We start from the raw sequence: 20,120 nt of genomic DNA on the forward strand, positions 1-20,120 counted from the left end.
ATGTTGATCTTTTTAAATTCATTCCAACTGCTATTTTGAATTAGGAATACATCACGTGTATTTGACTATACACTAGATTCTGGTAAGTAATATATTACTGTAATTAACTATGCAAACATAAGGTAGTTATACGTTTGAAACCTATGTGTGTCCGTGTGACTGTTGTTTGTCTACTGTGGCGTGTCGTAGCAAATGGACCGACTTCTAACTAGTTTTTTTTAATCAGGATGAATCGTAAGAGTTTATATAACCTCAAATAGCTTTAGGTGATTCCACATAACAAGTGTACCTCCATAGTGGTACCATTTAATTTTGAAAAAAAATCATCCACCTTTAAGGGTTGTTCACGCATGAAGATCCATTTTTATAAATAACGCTTTAATTATATTATAAGGAGCAATTATTTTAATGGTTGATTTTGCTATTCTCCAATTCAAGGCGTTTTTCGAGAACCGATTTTTATTATCTCCTGTGTCAAGTCCAGTGGTGAACTAAGGGATGAATCTGTGTTTGCGCACTTAACGGTAACCGATTTCAATAATACCTAAAACCTTGGTAATTATATGTGATTCCACGTACTTTTAAGGTCGGTTTTTTAGTACTCTGTACTGAGATTATTTTATATCAACTGACTTAAACAGACCACGTATACTATACGATACACATTTTTCAAATAGCTTTAATATCGTTTTGTAAAAAAATTAAATCTGAAATGAAGCCGCTCTCTGCCGCTCGACCCGTCCAATAGAACCGATACAGTACAGAAAAAAATTGAATTCGAGCTGAGGTAGTATCGACTGTTAAAGATCATCTGCTCTTTTTTTCTAATTAATGTAGGGATCTCATCTACAAAATTAATGCTTATTTTACTTTAATTTGGCCTACCAACTTGTAATTAGAGATATACTTTGCAAATTCGATGACACCACTACTATAATATAGTATCCTTAGTTTGAAGCTACAACCTGGACAGTCTGCAGAATACTTAACTCCTCATTGTATAATTATAGCGTTTGGGCTAGTGTTGTAAAAAACTCGAGTCTAGAAGTCTATATTTATTAACTCGACCCAATTTTGCACGGCTCGATGGCCTGAAACACTCACGAGTCTGAGTCAAGTCGAGCGAGAGTCATCGGAACACGAACTCGAGTCTAAGCAGAACTCGAGTCGTAAACCTAACTCGAGTTTAAATAACACTCGAGTTCAAAGTCTCGACTCGACTTTTACACTACAAAGTCTCGGGTACGACAAGCAGGGTTCAATTTTACTGAACAACTACTATTGCTCACGAATTATATAAAGAAATAAATACCCAATATTCTCGTTACATAAACAGACTCGAACTCGAGCGCGACACGTTACGATAATAGACTCGAGCACGAATGTCGAATTCGAGTCCAATTGGAAACTCGATAGGCTCGTAATACATCATGCAGTGCCTCTGTCTTTATGAGTTGAGTCGAGTCCTAAAATGTAGACTCCCGGATTCGAGTTTTTTTACAACGTTAGTTTGGGCTCATTGAATTGGTCTCGATGAGTAGTTGGCTTATATGTGGCGAATGGTGTCCGATGATGAAGCAGAAAGGTGGGCATAGGAACTGACCTCCACCGAGTTCGTAACTATATTGACTTTCGGAATTGACGCTGACTTGTCTCCAGAGATGGGCAAACGCCCAGGTTGTACCCCGGCGCTTTGTTAAAGCCGGGTTTAAAACCCATTAATGCCTAAACTCGAGGGCAAAAACTATTTACAACTATAATATTTGTTGTAAATTGAGTTGTTAAAATTTAATGATATTATTACAACTTTCTGTTCACTTCAAAATCCCATTGAAATAATTCTATTCTGTAATTCTATCTTCTGTATCCACTTGAAGCAATTTTCGTAAAAATCGAATCGTAATGTGTCTTTAGTAGTAGAGTCCATAGGATTGCAAGGTGGGTATTGTATAGAGTTGCCTCTTTTTCGTCGAAAAATAGATTTTTTACATATACAGTTATACCATATTTCGTATTCGTCGTTTCCACCCGCGATTTTGGGAAAAATGGATTAAAAACCGGCTTTGATTGGATTTTAATCCACTGCCCATCTCTGTTTGTATCCGTTTTCTTTAATGTATGTCTTTCAACAATGAACTAAGCTATTCTGACACGCCAGAAATTGACGAGAATTGTACCTGAAGGCAAAACTTAGAAGTATTTACAAAAGCAATAATAGATATTACAGAGGTCTCAGTAATTGTCGGCCTACGTTGCCTCTCCGCCCTACTTTCAAATAAGTATAGTCAACAGCATATCAAGCATGACACTTCAGTCTTTGGATCATTGTTATCGCATGTGACAAAAAATTGAATTTAAATGTAAGATTCAGCTTGACATGCCCATAAGCCTGTACTACGTCTAGGTATACGTAAATAATAGTTAGTTAATTTGACCAACTTTTGCTGTCCCAATTTTTTTCTTCCTATACAATGAAGTCATCCTCATAAGAAACTGAGTCTATTGACATTAAAAAAATTACTCAATTTTATTCATTTTGTTTGAAAAATATTTTAAATTTATGCTGTCCCGATTTTTGTCGCCCCATACCATGAAATGATCCCTTCATGACACTGAGTCGATCAGTACTAAAAAAATGTTGATTAATTTTGTTCATTTTATACACAACTCACGCTTGACTAAAAAGTTGACTATGCCAATATTGTTTTCACAAAAAGAGACTTAATGGTTCCTAAGACAGTTTCCTTGTATCTTCTATGGTTTCAATTTTCAGAAAAAAAAACACTGTATAATCGCACTGCTACTGCTGGTATATGCTTTCTTCCACAATTAATGGGCTTGGGCTTATAGTTCCCACGTGGGCCCGATGCGGATTGAGAACTTCACACACATCATTGCTTTTTTTTGCTTTGCAGATGTGTTCAGGTTTCCTCACGATGTGTTCCTTCATCGAAAAGGTCATGGTGAATTTAAAATGAAATTTCGCACATAAATTTACAAAAACTCAGAGATGCACAACCTTCTGCTTGAGAGGCGGCAGGTCAAATCATTAATAAGGCTACCACGGTTGGGAAAGTGTTGCATATGTAAATTTTGGTTGAGAATTATGTTTCTCAAAACTTTGCCTATTTGAAAAAGAAAATTAATTTAAATATCATTACGAAGTAGCCGTATAATTTACATTATCGTTGGTTAACAAACGTTCAAAACGAAAATAATCTTTATGCCGTACAAAATAGCGAAAGATTTCGTTTAGGCATCGAAGTAGTCATTTTAGCAGCGAAACAAAATGTTTTTAGATAATGCTACCGTATCGGCAAACTATGTCGTCGTCATATCCCACGCGATATTTGGCTTAGATATCTACCTACTTATTTCAAATGTATATTACAAAAAAATATGGTCTACTGTTGGGAGTAAAAACATTAGATTCTGTGCGAATATTTATTTATTGCAATCAATGTGTGTTATATATTTAATGCCCTACGCTGTGACGTTTTTTTTTGTGTACAAAGCTGGCAAATTCCAAATTAAAGATCAAAGCAGTCTAAAGACAGCCCAGTGTTGCCATTTGAACCACTGACTCTACTAATTATCTGTCTTTTAATTGCGGCTTACGCCTTGCGGGGCTAGCGGTCAGTTTGAGGTATTACGAATTATTTTTCGCCGTAATGTAAATAAGAAATTACTATTGGCCGTGAAGATAAAATGATGACTCTTACAGAAATTTTAGTTCTTTAAAATCCTGCAATACGGCATTGTTGGAATCATTAATTTCACAGTCTTAATGCGATAACTTGTTGTCTTTAAAATGTAGCCGCTCATATTGTCTTTTCACAGAAATAAGCTCTTTAAAATTCTGCAATATGACAATGGTCTCAAATTAATGTCACAGGCGTAACTTATTAACAGGCATATCGATTTTATTGCATATCATGATGTTATTACAAACATGATTTTTTTTGTAAGTAACTACTAGTTTGCTATAATTATTAATACAAAGATCGAACACAGAAAAATTCCTTCGACAGGAATTGAACAAGCGTCTGTGCCAAATCCAGGCCATGTCAGTCAAGAGTAAGTCACTCTTAACACTTTGGATTTTAGACCGTTCTTGTCGCAATCATGGTTTTATATGGCAAGTTTAAAGAAATCAACAATCTTACACAAGGAAATGTAATTTATATTTAGAAGAATAGTATTCTTTTTCACGAAAAAACTCGCCATGGACATAACATTAATACGAGAAATAAAAATTAACTTGCTGTTGTTGATAGTCGTCTTCATATGTCCCAAAATCATTTAAGGGCAAGGTACACGCTTCTCTAATAAGATTCCGGTTGATATTCAAAATTTGGCATTCACGATGTTTCAAACTATAGTGAAACAAATAGGATTATTATACAGCTTCTGCGTACTTCAATGACAAAAATCTGTTATAGTGACTCGTTTAGTTCTTGCAAGTAGTCTCGATCTACGACATTTGAATTAAATATTGTAAATGTAAAATCTGTAGAAATGTATATTTACAAAGAGCAACCCCTAGAGTCTTTTGCTCATTCTTCTCAGGGGAATCTGCTTTACGAATGAGCACTAGAGTATAATCAATATGACTATTTCAACTATAATTTGCTTTATTACATATGTAATAAAGATTATTTGACTTTGAACAAACTACAAAAAAATAATATTCACAATCTTACTCGATGGAATCCGGAGGCGCGAAATTAGATTTCTTGGAGAAATAAATTGTCCACTGAAAAAAACTTGTAAGTCACGAAAAATCTTTCTGGCAATTGTGGTTAAAATGCTTTATGGAGTAAACAAAGTAATTTTCTTTTTTATGAAACAAATAAAATGTCACATAACATGGAACTGTTAAGGGCGTGACAACTGACAACGCATCACTGGCTCAGGTGCAAAAGGCCTTATTTCACTTTCAATTTCATTTCTTTTTGACCTATTCTGTAACTGTACAATGGGGTAATGCTCCTAACAGTTTTGTAGTTCTACAGCTATATTACGGCCATTTAATTTGTAAGTACTTAATTTATTGTATCTGTATGTGTGTGTGTGTGTGTGTGTGTGTGTGTGTGTGTGTGTATGTGTACGTGTGTGGTACTTTTATATCATATCTTGAATAAATGACAATTTAAACATGCTTACTGGACTTATTGTATTATAATTTATTATTCATTTATGTATTAAGAGCGGAAATAAGAAATTACGCATGAGACACTATTAGAAGCCCAAAGGCGAACAAAGTTTTTCATCACGCTTGCACCTAAATAGTACACGCAGGTACAAGTAGTAGTACACGTAGTACCTATTACATGCAGGGCTACTTGAATATAATATCCCAAATAAAACGCTTGGGCCTTTTTCTTCCTATTACCGAACACGGCTGTAATGAGAAGAAAAAAGCTCTCATTAATGAAACGTATTAATAATAAGTACAGAGCCGTATACCTATCATTTCAAGTGTATTGTTTTTCTAGAATGTACGTTGGTTCAAATAAAGGTGCGTGGGAGGTTGCCAAGATGGCCACTTAAGCTACGAAAAGGGGAGACTGGAAAATGCTTTTTATTTCTACGTATTTCTCGATTACCGTTGGTGATATTATACAGTACTGTTGTATATTACATTTGCTATAATACCGTCTCAGAGAATAGTTCAAAGCTCACATTAAAATGTGAAAAAAAACTATTAAGGAAAGATTATTCTAAATTCAATGATTAAGTATATCGTGCCCTTCGTAGCAGCAGGGCTCCTTGTGAAAAAGTTCGTCTAGGGAAGTACTGCCACTTTATTTCTTTCTACCGCCAAGCAGTAATGTGAGCTTTACTGCATTCCGGTTATGAAGGGCTTGTGAAATTACAAGCACATGGCACTTGTCAACTTAAGTCTCAGTGGTATAAAGCTCTAAGTGGTACTTGCAACTGTTATATCAGTCAATAGTGCTTTCATCACATGAAAGTCAAACGACCTACATGAAACAAATTATGTACCTATATATGAAATTATACAATTAAGTGTCTTATTTAAACGTAATAAAAGATACCGACTTATTTCGTTCGTAGAATCCTGTAAACCTCTGTCTTGAAAAGTTGTAATTTTGCAGACATAATAAAAATAATAATGATTTTCTCAAACTCAAATAAAAATCTTACGTTAAATAGACCCGAGCTTAAATATAAGAGCAATTTGTGAGAGACTGGAGTCCGTCCCTCATACATCAACTCATACATTATATTGAATTTTTAGTGTCGAATGTGTGTATGCGAAGTGTGTGTGTATGTGTGTTTGTGTGTCTCTCTCTCTCTCTCTCTCTGTGTGTGTGTGTGTGTGTGTGTGTGTGTGTGGCCCGAAGCCGAAGACTGAGGGCTTTAATAACTCGAGTTTTGCATTTTTTACCGTCCCTGACACATACAGGATGTTGTAAAAAGCGAATACGCATACAGCCATGATGGACAGAAAATAACTAAAATCAAATAAAAGAATTTCTGAATAATAATTTAATAATAAATTTGTTACATTCTTAAAACGTGGCTGAGTTGCAATTAAATTTCTGCTTAGATAACATTACAAGCGAATGTTTTAATTTCGAACTGAAGTAACCTCCTTGCTTCAACTTGAACCTGACAGTAAGGAAGTATGTCGTGTTCCAATTTAAAAAAAACTCTTTATCTACCACGGCTGTAACAAGAAGAAAAAAGGCCCGGGAGTTTTATTTCGGGCATTATAGTCAGGTTATCCACCATGCAAACACACTATTTACGAGCAAGTGTGATGAAAAGATTTTTAATTTCGTTTGATTAGATTTCAAGCTGACAATATAAAAAAGGAATTTTGAGTACCGGTAGTTGCGTATACCGATATCCCATCTCCACAGTACTCCAAAAATGCCTGTACTTGTTAAGTTCTTAACAATATAGACAGAAAAACACAGTCATAGCTGGAAGGCGTCGCTATTGAACTGAACTTGAACGTAGGTAAAATCAAATTAGGAAACAAACTATTCTAAATAGTTTCTCCTCTGGATTATCAAATGATAATATATAATATTAAACTAATTTAAGTCGACCAGACATGCATGTGTCCATGCAAAAGTTCTAAGGCCCTTCTAACGCCGCTGACAATGTTGCTATTTTTGTTATTTTCAATTGACTACTCTACTCGACTGAAATGGGGTAAAAAAAATTCAATAAAAAGGCAAACTTGAACTATAAACAAGCGATCAAATTCAACAATATATCTATCTAGCTTGTGCTAACATGATGTTCTGAGTACCCGCAAATCGAACAGGTACATAAATACCGGCAATAGAAACAGACCTCCAAAACGTAATAAGGAGACATAAAAACACAATAATACAATTATTACATTACGTTACATGTCACCCACAAAATGTCGATAACCTATTGTTAGAATATTAGATCGCCTTTTTGTATCTCTGTTAAATTCTAACTGTATTGAGACCATTATCATCATTTATACGTCCCACTGTTGTGCACGGGTCTCCTCTCAGGCGAGGGTTTAGGCTATAGTCCGCTAAGTGAATATTCTTTGACGTGCAAATTTCATCACATGTATTCCTTTACTGAAAAGTTCAAGGTGAATTTCAAATTAAATTTCTTCGATAATAAATTCCGAGAAACTCAGAGATGCGAGCCCAAATTTGAATTCACGACTCTGCTTGAAACTGCACGGCAACCACGTCACAAGCTGTTGAGACCAGCTGGTTCACATTTCATTCTGGACATTAAGCTGACTTTCGAGTTAAAACATAAAGCTCAGCTTAGCAGCCTATTCTTTATAAATGTACTCCAATTTTGAATATCAAGAAGATTGCAAATCTACATTGTTGTTTAGTGGGTGAACTAACAATGTGACTAACAATATGTTATGTAAGAACGTAATATCAATTTTTTCAAAAACATAATTGCTAAGTACAATATTGTATTCAATAACACTAAAAAAAGAACTGATATTTACATCAGATAAACATTACAGGCATCAAATAAAGGAAATAACGAACTAAATATGTTTACTATAAAAGATAAAGAAGAAAAAGATCTTTAATTCTCGACGAAGGTAGAAATTTATATGGAGAACCGTACTCTAGAGCATCGTGCTCAGGATGCTAGCAATATATTCCCTTCGGATAGCAAGTTTATTATTTGACGTAATAACTGCCAGTCTTCTAGTTACCAGAGGTTTTAACACAGCGAACTCCTTAACAAGGAGTTTCTCCAGTGGCACCTAGTTATATCATACAGTTTCCACAGCAAAAAGCTTTGCCATGACTATAGCAATGGGTCGTATTAGGTACTACTCAGGAAATTAACACATAAACCTAAATGGAAACAAATGTTACAAAATTTTATATAGCGGGCAGCAAACGGGTAAACGCCTTACCTTATCTAAGTACACAACAGTTTTATTTGTTATAAAAAAGAAGTAGTAAAAAATATAAACACAAACCTTTTATCAGTGCTCCTGCGGCAAAATAGAGGGGTCGATAATAGTATCACTGCTATTTATTTTTTATCGTGCGAATGATTTCGAACGAACCTAAGCACGCTGCCTATCGCTGTCTCTTTTACATTCGCACCAAACCGAAGCGAGCAAGTACTGGAAGGTTTAAGCGATTATCGATTTTTAGTACCTATTTTTCCCGCACTTCGCCTAACAACTTCGAATATTCCCTAGAAAATATTCTGAACTAACACGATTTCAACCAAAATGCCACTACTTTGACCCATTGCGATTTTGTAAAATCGATAATTGTGTAGTTATTTCGTAACTCACTGATCACTAGCACTGTTGTAATTTTTTATTGATTGTCCTCTGTTTTTCATGAACCACAACCTCAATTCAGTATAAGAATAAATTTTTTGTCAATAAAAATCAAGTTTCAGTTAAAAAGAGCACTGTATAGCAGTCACAGAGGCACAGCTGTTACGTACAGCGAACTCCCACTCATAGTGCCATGGAAGTGGGATGAAAATTCAAGATGGCGGAGGGGTGCGCGCGCATCGAGCCAACGCATCCTGTCAAACACACCTTACAACAAATTTACTTTTAAAGTTGACAAATCGTTTTATACATATCCCATTATTTTTATCTATTATTACGATTCAACTATTATTGAATTTAAAATACCAAAGTATAATATACAACACAACGATGTAATTTTATAAACACCTACAGATGAAATATTACACAAATCGTTCAATAAGTTGCTGGATAAGTGTGGCATTGACGTTTATATACTTACACTTGTGTATTTGATATAGAAAATCGTAAGTGTGTGTAAAATCCACGGGTTGGTGCTATTTTTGGAATCAGGCATCTTCTCTGCTATTAGATTTATCTACGCACTTATCTTCGCAAAACGAAGGGTTCCTTATGCAATTTCATTACTGAATATAATATTCAGTCTACTAAATAAGTTTGAAAGCTAAATTGCAGAGATATGTCCTTATTTTTATTTGTATTATAAATAATATCATTTAATTTGCCATATAAAACAACTTTTTTTATTACAAAGACCATGACCTAAGAAAAGACAGAACAGGTATGATTCACTGTTTCAGCAACCAACAGCATTTCGTAATTTCGATATATGCACTCCCATTAATCAAAATAATCAAATTCTATTGGTTGGTTAAAACACAACACTTCATTGCTATAGTTTGGTATACCTAATTAAATGGAATTAATTCATTCATTCATCAGGTATCAACAATATAAAAAGCAACATGTAGAAGCATATTTATTGTCCCAACCAATAATTAAGTAAGGAAATGTATTTAAAAATTTAATAATCGGTATTTCCGTTTGGTTTTTAACAATTCTTAACAATTAAGATAAAAAATTATTCTAAATGATCAGGAACTTTTTGGTCGACATTACATTTGCGCAATGTGTGTTATTTTCACGTCAAATAATAAGAAAAAAAAATTATGACTAGATATACGCAATGTAAGTATGTAATATTATGAAATGTAATATTTCTTTATAATAATATCCATTCACTTTTTATTTGAAAATCGAATTATCGAAAATATACTCCATTTTTTTTTACGTACATTTTCAAATATTTTATTCAATCATTCCACTGGAATTCACGAAAATCGATTTAAAAAAATGTTATGTTCAAAACAATTCAATACAAGTTCTGTAGGCCACGGGTAGGGCCTAGAAGCCTTGACCCCCGCTTGACCCATTTACACAGCCTCCATTTGTCATGCGCCCTTGTAAATCCAGACATACTATGTAAAAGGTCTGATATTATGATTTTGTGTGATTGGATGTATCTCTGAATATGTTAAAGATGTATATTTGTCTTTACTATAGGCTACATAAGTCATACTTTTGTGCATGGGTCTCTTCTAACTGGGTTTAAGTCATAGTCCACCATACTGGCCCAATGCGGGAAACGGCACACATCTTTGAAAAAATTTGTTATTCTTTCTTTATATTTACGATGTTTATGTTATCATTATTCCATAAATAAATATAAAAGTTTATAGCTGGAGATTTCTTATAATATCATTATAATGAAATATCATTTTTAATATTTGACCACTGTATTAAAACAGTTTGCAAAAAAAAGAGTACGTCGTATGATTGTCTTAATTTAAAAAATTAATGAAGGTTACATATTTTTAAAAATCGAAGTAACGTACTGGCAGTAAAGTGCCTATTACGAATTTTCTCCTTTGTAAAACGTGACTCGTTAGTGATAAAATCCAGTCTATTACTGGCTGGGTACTAATAACAGCAAGGACCAAGTCGTGTAAATCAAGTTTATTTTGTGGTATTAAAATTCAGAGCACGTTTTTGTAGAAGCCATCTATCGGGGAACAATAGTATCAAATAGCGCTTGCTGAAACGATTTGGTGCGAACTTTATACCCTTCACAATTCTGTGAACTTTGAAACAAAGAGTTTTCGGTAGATGGCGCGTTTTTAAGATTTTTTTCAGGGGCTGTGTATTTTTCAAATTTTTCAGTCCACTATCGCCCAGGCAGATCCTTTTGTTCTTTGCACAGACCCTTAACTTCAATATGACCATCAAACATTTTAATTCATTTTGTGCTATAAACTCATTGACCTACCAGCAAAATATACGTAAGCATTGAACAAACATCTCGTCTGACGGATTGAAGTTTTCATTACAATAACTTTCACAAGAGTACACAAAAACTTAACTTTTACTTTCAACTGCTTTCTAAATATTGCTTACAAGTCAGAGTTTTGTTCGTTGATGTAAAAAATGTATGAACATGACACAATATTATATAATTGGTTAGTAGGCTCCGGGGTAGTGGCAACAGCATTCTGAGAGTTGTTGCAAACGACCACAGAGCGCCTGTACTGAGGCATCTCGTACGGACGGAGATGCCTCGTAAGTACATGACATTTTAGTTTTTAAGTAATTTATAATTATAATTTCATTCTAACAATAGTCCATAAGTTTGTTTCTTTATTTTTACTAACACCAATGAATCCTGTTATTTGAGAAATAAATAATTTGAATGTTGAATTTGAATTTGAATATTCGCGGTAAATTCTTTCTAAATAAAATAAGGTCAAAGTGTATATATAGATTCCAATTTTTTTTAAGATACCAAGTAATATAACCCTACCCTATTACTAAACACGACAGACGCCGAGTGTTCAAGCGGTTCAAGCCCAGTCAGATCGAATGAATTTAAAAAATATTATCAAGTGGTTCAGGTTTTCACATTTACTATATATTTATTATTTAGTAGCAGTAGTGCTCCTTGTGAAAGAATTCGTCCAGGGAAGTACTGCCACCTTACCTATTTCTGCCGCCAAGCAGTAATGTCAGCATTACTGTGTTCCAGTTTTGAAGGGTAAGGGTGCTGGTGAAATTTCACGCACATGAGACTTGTCAATTTATGTCCCAGAGTGACGGGGGCAGTGGCACTGCCCCTCAAATTTTTGCTATTTAAAGTTCTGAGTGGCAATGCAACTATTATGGACAGGCGTGTAGCTTAGTTTAGTCTTTTGATATTATAAAAATATATACTACACTATAAAATATACTTATGTAACAAATGATATGTTTGTTGAATAGAATCGCCTATCTGGAGTAAAATATCTAACACATTTCTGCCTTATATTTTAATAGCCATTACAAAAAGCCCTAGTTTGTACATTTCGGTATCTCATATGAACACTACGCCAACTTTATTTTTTTGTCATTTACTGTTATTTTTGTAAGCACCCATATTTATTTACCTACTAATATTATGCTCTCCGAATTTTGTGGAAAAAAAAACAAAAAACAAAAATCGAATTTTGAAAAAAAATGAAACACAAAACAAAACAGGTCCAAAATTTAAGTTATCGTAAGGTCCAAAAATTTTGTTGGCGTAATGTTCATTGGAGGTATCGATTTGTAATTTCGAGCTTGGTAGTGCCTATTTATTTTATGTCTAAGGTTCAAGAGTGGAGTTTTGCTTGAAAAATGTTTTTGTAAATACAGTACATTTTTCAAGTAAAAAATTTCTTCACTATTCTAATGCATAGAATTGTTAATTTTTGTTGTCTACACTTTTCTATCAAGTCGGTATAAACTAGTCTTGAACAAAAATATATCAAAAAATGTCGGTTGAAGCCCAGATAACGCTTTGTCCAATTTAAAGTATTTCAAAATATTTAACAATTTGTTCAATTTTGAAGTTTAAACCAACAGACAGAAGACACTACGGAAAAAGAAACTTAACTACTTTCAATTACTTTCGGAAATTTCAGGGATTGAATAATTATATACGCAATGGACACAGTATATTTTGTTTTAATATAATAATAATAATAATAATAATAATAATAATAATAATAATATAATAACGCACACACTCAACATAGCCCCGCACTAGGGAAACCCTGTGTCGCGGGTGCCATGGACACACACATAGACAACCACAAATTACACCCAAACTCACGAGAGAAATAAATGTAGGTCATTCAAATATTTCTCTCGGCCCGGGAATCGAACCTGGGACCTCTGCGTGGCAGTCCGGCATGGTAACCGTTCGGCCACGGAGGTAATTAAATATAAATACGTTAACAAAAAAAAAACGATTTTTCCAGTCACTTTTGTTGTGGACTGTATTATAATAGTATCTTCAAAATATACTAATTTATGTGCTACGATATTCATCAAGTATAGATTTGTTATAATATTACGTGATCAATGACACTGAGTCACTGTATTCCATTTTTAACCGACTTCAAAAAAAGGAGGAGGTTCTGAATTCGACTGTATTTTTTTTGTATGTATGTAACGCGATAACTCCGGTATTTGTGAACCGATTTTCATGATTCTTTTTTTGTTGGAAAGAGAGTACCTCCATAGTAGTCCCATTTCATTTTGAAGAAAATCATTCACCTATAAGGGTGGCTGATCACACATGAACATTCATTTTTATAAATAGCGCCTAAATTTTACTTACGGAGCAATTGTTTGAATAGTTGGTTTTGCTATTCTCCAATTCAAGGTGTTTTTCTCTCTCAATATACTTTGAGTAGTGAGAACCGATTTTTATTATCTCCTATGTCAAATCCTGTAAAGCGGCGAACTAGGCGATATTTCAATAAAACTTGGCAAATAGATGTTGTTCCACGTACTTTTGAGGTCGGTTTTTTAGTACTCTGTACTGAGATTATACTTATCTACAAACGATGTTACAAGTCAATAACCCAACCCTTCAGCAATTTATTTTCTACTTAACTCGAAGTTTTTGCCAAGGAACTTGTTAGAACGAGTAAAACCCGTCCGCATGTTTCGTATTTACCTTGCTATCTCGAAAACCAATACAGAAATAATGTACAGAGCGTTCTTTCTATTATTTATTATCGAAAACAAAATCCATTTTTCAATATTTACACATTTAAGTAACACAGCAGCAATGGTGACTTAATCGGTAATTTGTGTATAGAGTACTGCTGCCACCTGTGGGATGGTTCTGCTACATACAAACTGGCCACCTTGGATTCAATCGACAAGCATGTCAAGAAGCTTATAGGTAACTCGGAATTCGTAGAGGCGAAGCTGCAGAGCTTTGAACACTGCTGTAAATTTGCCTGTTTACCGGCATTCTACAGGATGTATCACGTCTCCGTGACACACTCTCGTGTGTGATGGAATTACACGATTTAATTCCGTTTTCCCCTTTCCGTCACCGGGGAACTAGACGTTGGCTGGGGTTCCACCCCTAAGTTGTGAGTAATCCAAAGATTCACACGAAACGTTACGATTCCACATTTATATGGCGAACGGCAGTGATGTGGAATTCCCTGTCTTCAAACTTATTCCCTGAACGCTATAACTTGGATTTTTTCAAGGCAAGAGTGAATAGGCATTATTTATGTGTGTATGGTTCATCGTCGACCTTATCGTCACTTTTCACCACAATGCATATTTTAAAAAAAATTGGAAGAGCGCTTGTCTCCTTTGTAAGTTATCTCTAAAGTCAAACTTAATTCATAGGTATGCAAGTTATACTTCAAATCGTCACTATTACAAATATTTGTATGGCCAATATTTACTTCTCTCGTGAGTTTGGGTTTGATTTATGGTTGTCTATGTGTGTATGTGTAACACAAAGTAAAGGGACGTACAAGTCGTGGGTCCGGTGGTAAGCGACACGCCTGTAAATAACAGTTACAATGCCACTCAGCTTTAAATCGCAGAGATCTGAGGCTCTCTGGCACTACGATGTGCCTGTAATTTCACCAACACCCTTGCCGTTAATATACCAAGGGTACGTTTAGGACCACTCCCTTCTACACCACAGTCGCCTTTGATTTTTTGTGTGGAATGAGGATAAATAGTAGAGCCGAAAACAGAGTTTCAGTGTGTATTAGATTGCAGCTTTATTTTTAGAACAAACCTCCACAAAGTAGTATAAAATAAGGCTCTAACGTAGCCATTTTCATAAACAAATTTAAATCTCCCTTAATTCTAAACACTCCCATTTATACCTATAGAATACACCTATTAAAATCATGGAAATTGTAGTTCATGCGTAACGTAACTCGGCCCTAACAAGGGGTTACGTATGAAGTGAAAAGTTTTATTATTAAATGTGGGCTCAAAGTTATATTTGCAGGTACAGAAAATACAAACTAATATTTAAAGTTAAATCCTCTAGGGCGTCACTGTGCTTTATGCTACTATTGTACAAAGAAGCAATTAAACCGCCAATCTCTTCAAGTTACCACTACGGTTGCCTCGAAGAGATTACTATCTAGTAATGAGACCGCGCATTGTACGCTGTCTTTTGTCTTTGTATGTGTCTGAATTCTGTTTTTGTATACAACAAACACAAATACTTGTATGGTATATGTATGCAAATTTGTCATATTTGTTATGCATAAGTGATGACACAAAACAATGAACAATGTAACGAAAAATACGTTAATACTAAAATAATAAACGTAAAAAAATAACATTAAATTTGAAGTTGTATTCAAGTACGCAAAACGCACATGTGCCAGTTTTAAAAAAGGATAAAAATAACGTAACGTACAACAAAAACAGAGTTCTGTCGCTTGAGAATTTTTTAAAATTATCTAACCCTGCTGGTGCGTGGCGATGAGTTATCATTTCGTAATACGTTAATTATTATTATGAAATGGGCGGGACTGGTGCGTGGCTGTCAGATGTGCGATCCTATCTATAAAAACATATACCGTGGGAAACCACCTAGAACACATCTATTACAGCATTCTTATTTGGAACAGCTGCAGATCGGTCGTACATACTAACATACCATTTATACTTATTGGATATTCAAGTGGCACTAGTCGTTGCACCAAGTGCCGCGTCCTACTTAAAACGAGCGTGTAGGCCTTCGGATACGTGTCGTCTAAGATCCTTATCTTCACGAGGTTATTGCAGAAATCGATGAAGAAAGTCTCACCATATAATATAATTGCGTTGCAGCTTTATTACGGTGATAGGAGACCAGCTGTTAAATAAAGATAACATAGGGAACTAAATAGTAAGGTGAAGTAGTAACGTAGAATAATAACAAATTTTGTGGAATTTACGCGCGCGTAATTTTGTTCGATAAACTGACGCGAAATTGTTTTTGACCCGAGATTTGATATGCAATTTTAGCACGTAATTTTAATATAACTATTAGTGACGTATATTGTTATTTTTTATTTTATATGACACCAAATGACCGGACGAACAAGTCGTTCGCCTGATAGTAAGCGACAAGGCTGTCCATAACAGTTGCAGTGCCACTCAGAGTTTTAAAACACAAGGATCTGAGGGTTACTGCCACTGCACCTGTCACTCTGAGACATGCGTAAGTCTCACGTGCCTGTAATTTCACCAATTGCTCATGCGTTATTTGTTTATTCAAATGTTCAAAAAAAAATATTCAAAATATTTTATTACTTCACTGTACATGGCATAATTCAGGGGCTGATTTTCCTTTTAAGCTTGATAGGGCCTGTGTTAGGAAACATCGCTCTTCTTTACAATTAATAATAATTAAACATTGCTCTTACATTAACCTTAATAAACTAAGACTAAATTAACCTATGTGTAACTTTGTGTGAGTGCATGTCCGTGTATATATGCATGAAGTGTGTGTGAATGAGTGTTTGTGTATGTGTGTGTGTGCGTGTTTGTGTAAATGAGTGTTTGTGTGTGTGTGTGTGTGTGTTTATAAATTTTATTTTTTTAACAGCATCAGATAATGTCTTATATATTTATTCCCAACTCCCATTTCATATTTGCTGAGTTTATTAGAAACTCAATCACCCAAAAAACACAATATTAAAGTTTCTTTTAATTAATTTAAAACAACCTTTCTGCTCCAAATTTGTTGCAAACTACGCGTACCGTATTAATTTGAACGGTATTCGCGTTTAAGTTGCTTTTAGCGTTCATTAAACTAATTACGACATCGAAAACGTATTATTTGAAATAAATTTATACATTGCTTTCTATGTACTTAATGGTTTTTTGTACCTAGAAAGCAATTTATTAACGCCTGATAATTTTTTCTTCATACACAACTCTTTTTAATGCTGCCTCTCTTTTCTTTCTTCCATGGTTATAATTTAGGTACCTATATATTTAGTTCTACGTAATGTATAATAATATTTATTGTATATAAGTAAATATTTGACTTAATAATATATTATACCTATATGTACATCGCGTGAGACTATAGTCCAATGCTTATAATCAACAGAAATAAAAGAAAACAGCGCTGATTCCTAGTACAAAAAAGATAATACGTACTCTTCGATCACATATTAGGACGTATTATTTGAATTACTATAGTATAATAAGTGGTGATCGGAATTGAGCGAGTTAATCTACAAAAAGTATGAACATTTTCTTACTATGGACATACCTATTTCGTCATCAATGCGTATCAAATTTCTTTTTTTATTGTTGTTTAATTTCTTGACGGAAAGCACAAGTCGTGCGCCTGATGGTAAGCTAACAATTGCAATGTCACTCAGAACTTTAAATTGCAAAGATCTGAGGGGTACTGCCACTGTGCCCGTCACCCTGAGACGTAAGTTGACAAGTCCCATGTGCCTGTAATTTCACCAGCACCCTTACCCTTCAAAACCGGAACGCAGTAATGCTGACATTACTGCTTGGCGGCAGAAATAGGTAAGGTGGCACTACTTCTCTGGACGAATTCTTTAGCAAGGAGCTCTACTGTTACTAAAACGTAAAATATAAATTATCTCATGATTGTTTTTAAATGGCTAAAATATTTAAATGCGTAACTATTCTATAGAAACACAAATACAGTATTGTACCAATGTTAGCCTTAAATTTCAGTAAATAATACGCGTATTAAATTATAATCAGTTTCGAGAAGTCCCGGGATTTTCAGACGGGAATATCTATGTTATTCTTTACTTTAACTAAATTAACTCCCTTGATTTCGATCACTGATAATAAGAGAAGTAGAGCAACTTCCGCATGTTCGGCGTGTCAACTGCGTGGTGCAGCAATCGTGTGCGATTGAGCGCGCGTATAAAGATGTTGGAAGGAAAAGGGAAATATCATCAGTCGGGCGCGCAATCACGCGCTTGTTTCACGCGATAAGCCTTTATATGGACGCTCTTTCCAAATTCTTTCGTTGTAACAAAAACGAACATAAGCAATCGTGCGCGATAGAACGTTAGCTTAAAAAATTTCAAACCGGTAATCGCGCAATCCTGTACGCTCCTGATCATGCGCCATACGTTTATGGGGCGCCTTAAATGCGTGTTCGTGAAACGCGCGTCGGTGCGTACAAAATACTCCGTTTGCATAGTGTCTTGTTACTTTAAGACACTATGCAAACAACAAATACAATAATTTGACGATCTAGTGGCCCGACTGTTTGCACTGCGCTAGATGATGAGGTCTCTGGCCCTGTTCCCGGTAGGACCGTTTTGGGAAAGTTACATTTCTATATTGGTTTTGGTCTGTGCGTTCTGAGAAGTGCCACAGAGTAAATTCCGTTACTCTGGTACTCATTGTACAATAAATTCAATTGAGACTATTAGTGTAGTAGTCTGGCACATTATTATTATTTGTTTTTTATTCTCAGCTCTTTGGTTGATTTTAATTACATTTACAGACCGAAACCAAATAAATGTAGTATATCGTCTTTCTATATTTTGAGGGTGATAAGAGCCTATTTCGTTTTCTTCTATCTGTATGAACATTTTACAATTTGACATGTTTAATAAAATTTACAGCTTTTTGCAAGGTAATGTAGTAGATTTCTTTAAGATCGAATAACTCCAGGCAGATGATTTGTAAGAACTCTTGTCATTCACGTCATTCGTATTGTCCCTTCCACAACAAGAGAAAAAAGTATATATACTTTTTCTTGCCACCAAATACGTGTTATTCTTTATCTTTGAATTCTGCTTAGTATATTTGCTTACTATTTTCTTTACTAGCACACAGTTTTTTATTTTTTTTATTTAAAAATTTTTTTATTGAATTGATTTTCAATTACTTTTTGTGAAATTACTCACTAGTTTGTTATAATTATTAACACAAAGATCACATTGACACTTAGAAAAAATTCCTTTGATCCGGCCGGATTTGAACCGACCCCTCCTAGCAAACCATGCCAGACGCTATGCCAAATAAGCCACGGAACGAACCAAAAATTACTGAGGAAAAGTAAACAGTAAAAAGTATAGTAAAGTAATAAAATTTTACTGAGGAAAAGCTCTAAAAGACTCTAAAGACTTATTGGCGAAGATTTAGCTCGAATCTAAACTTCATAGTTTTGCACGAACGCAAAGTTAACTGTCTCTCGGTTTTCTACACAATATACTCGGTGTGTGTGCTCATAAGCTATATCAGCTCATTCCGCCGGCCCCATGTTAACCATCGGACGTCCAGACGTACGACGGGTTAAGCGCTACAACGAAGTGGAATTCCCTTCCAGCGATTGTGTTTCCGAGCACATATAACCCGATTATCTTTAAAGTGCGAAATAGAGAGGAAATAAGGACCATCCATCCCTGGTAACTCATCAGGCAAATGGGCCTTATATCACTTTTAAATATCGACTCTCGTTTGCGCTGAAATCAGAAAGCTGAAATAGTACAGTGCCAACAACTGACCTGTATGAACGTCTCGTATATTCCAAAAATATTCTGTATTTATTGTAATAAAGATAATATCTCTAATAATGTTCTATTCGGTGGTGTGGGAAAAACAGCAAAACATCTAATTACAAAACAAACGGAATCACATTTCATCGGTTATTAAATATTAAATATGTAATTTTTCAATATAATGTGATTTATATGTAATTTTTCAATATTTAATAAGCATCTTATGAGTGAACTTGTTCCATCGTAGACCTCATCTGTGCTTCAGAACTAGGTAGTGGTCTTCAGAAAGTCTTTTTACTTCAAAAAAGCCGTAACAATTCATTTATCTCTATCAATTTATGTTCCACCCATTGGTATCCAGTAGCGAGAATATTAAAATTTAAAGGATGTTGTCCAAGCTGCCCTCGGCTTCACATCGCTTTCGAAACGTTTACGGCGGAGCGGGCTCGTTTCCGTAGCTCGAC

At 34.7% G+C, this 20,120-nt stretch overlaps 1 protein-coding gene across 1 annotated transcript in view; it reads right to left on the reverse strand.

Annotated features, from left to right (window-relative positions):
* Window positions 1-8,779, reverse strand: part of LOC113236786 (ras-related protein Rab-3) — a 30,641-nt gene extending 21,862 nt beyond the window's left edge. Inside the window, exon 1 of the mRNA XM_026472962.1 lies at window positions 8,486-8,779. The gene's annotated coding sequence lies outside the window, so the exon portion shown is untranslated. The remainder of the gene's footprint in view (window positions 1-8,485) is intronic.
* Window positions 8,780-20,120: the final 11,341 nt, after the last annotated feature.

The sequence above is a fragment of the Hyposmocoma kahamanoa genome, unplaced genomic scaffold, assembly GCF_003589595.1.
Source record: "Hyposmocoma kahamanoa isolate Upper Pololo Valley unplaced genomic scaffold, ASM358959v1 92, whole genome shotgun sequence".
Classification (NCBI taxonomy): Eukaryota; Metazoa; Arthropoda; class Insecta; order Lepidoptera; family Cosmopterigidae; genus Hyposmocoma; species Hyposmocoma kahamanoa.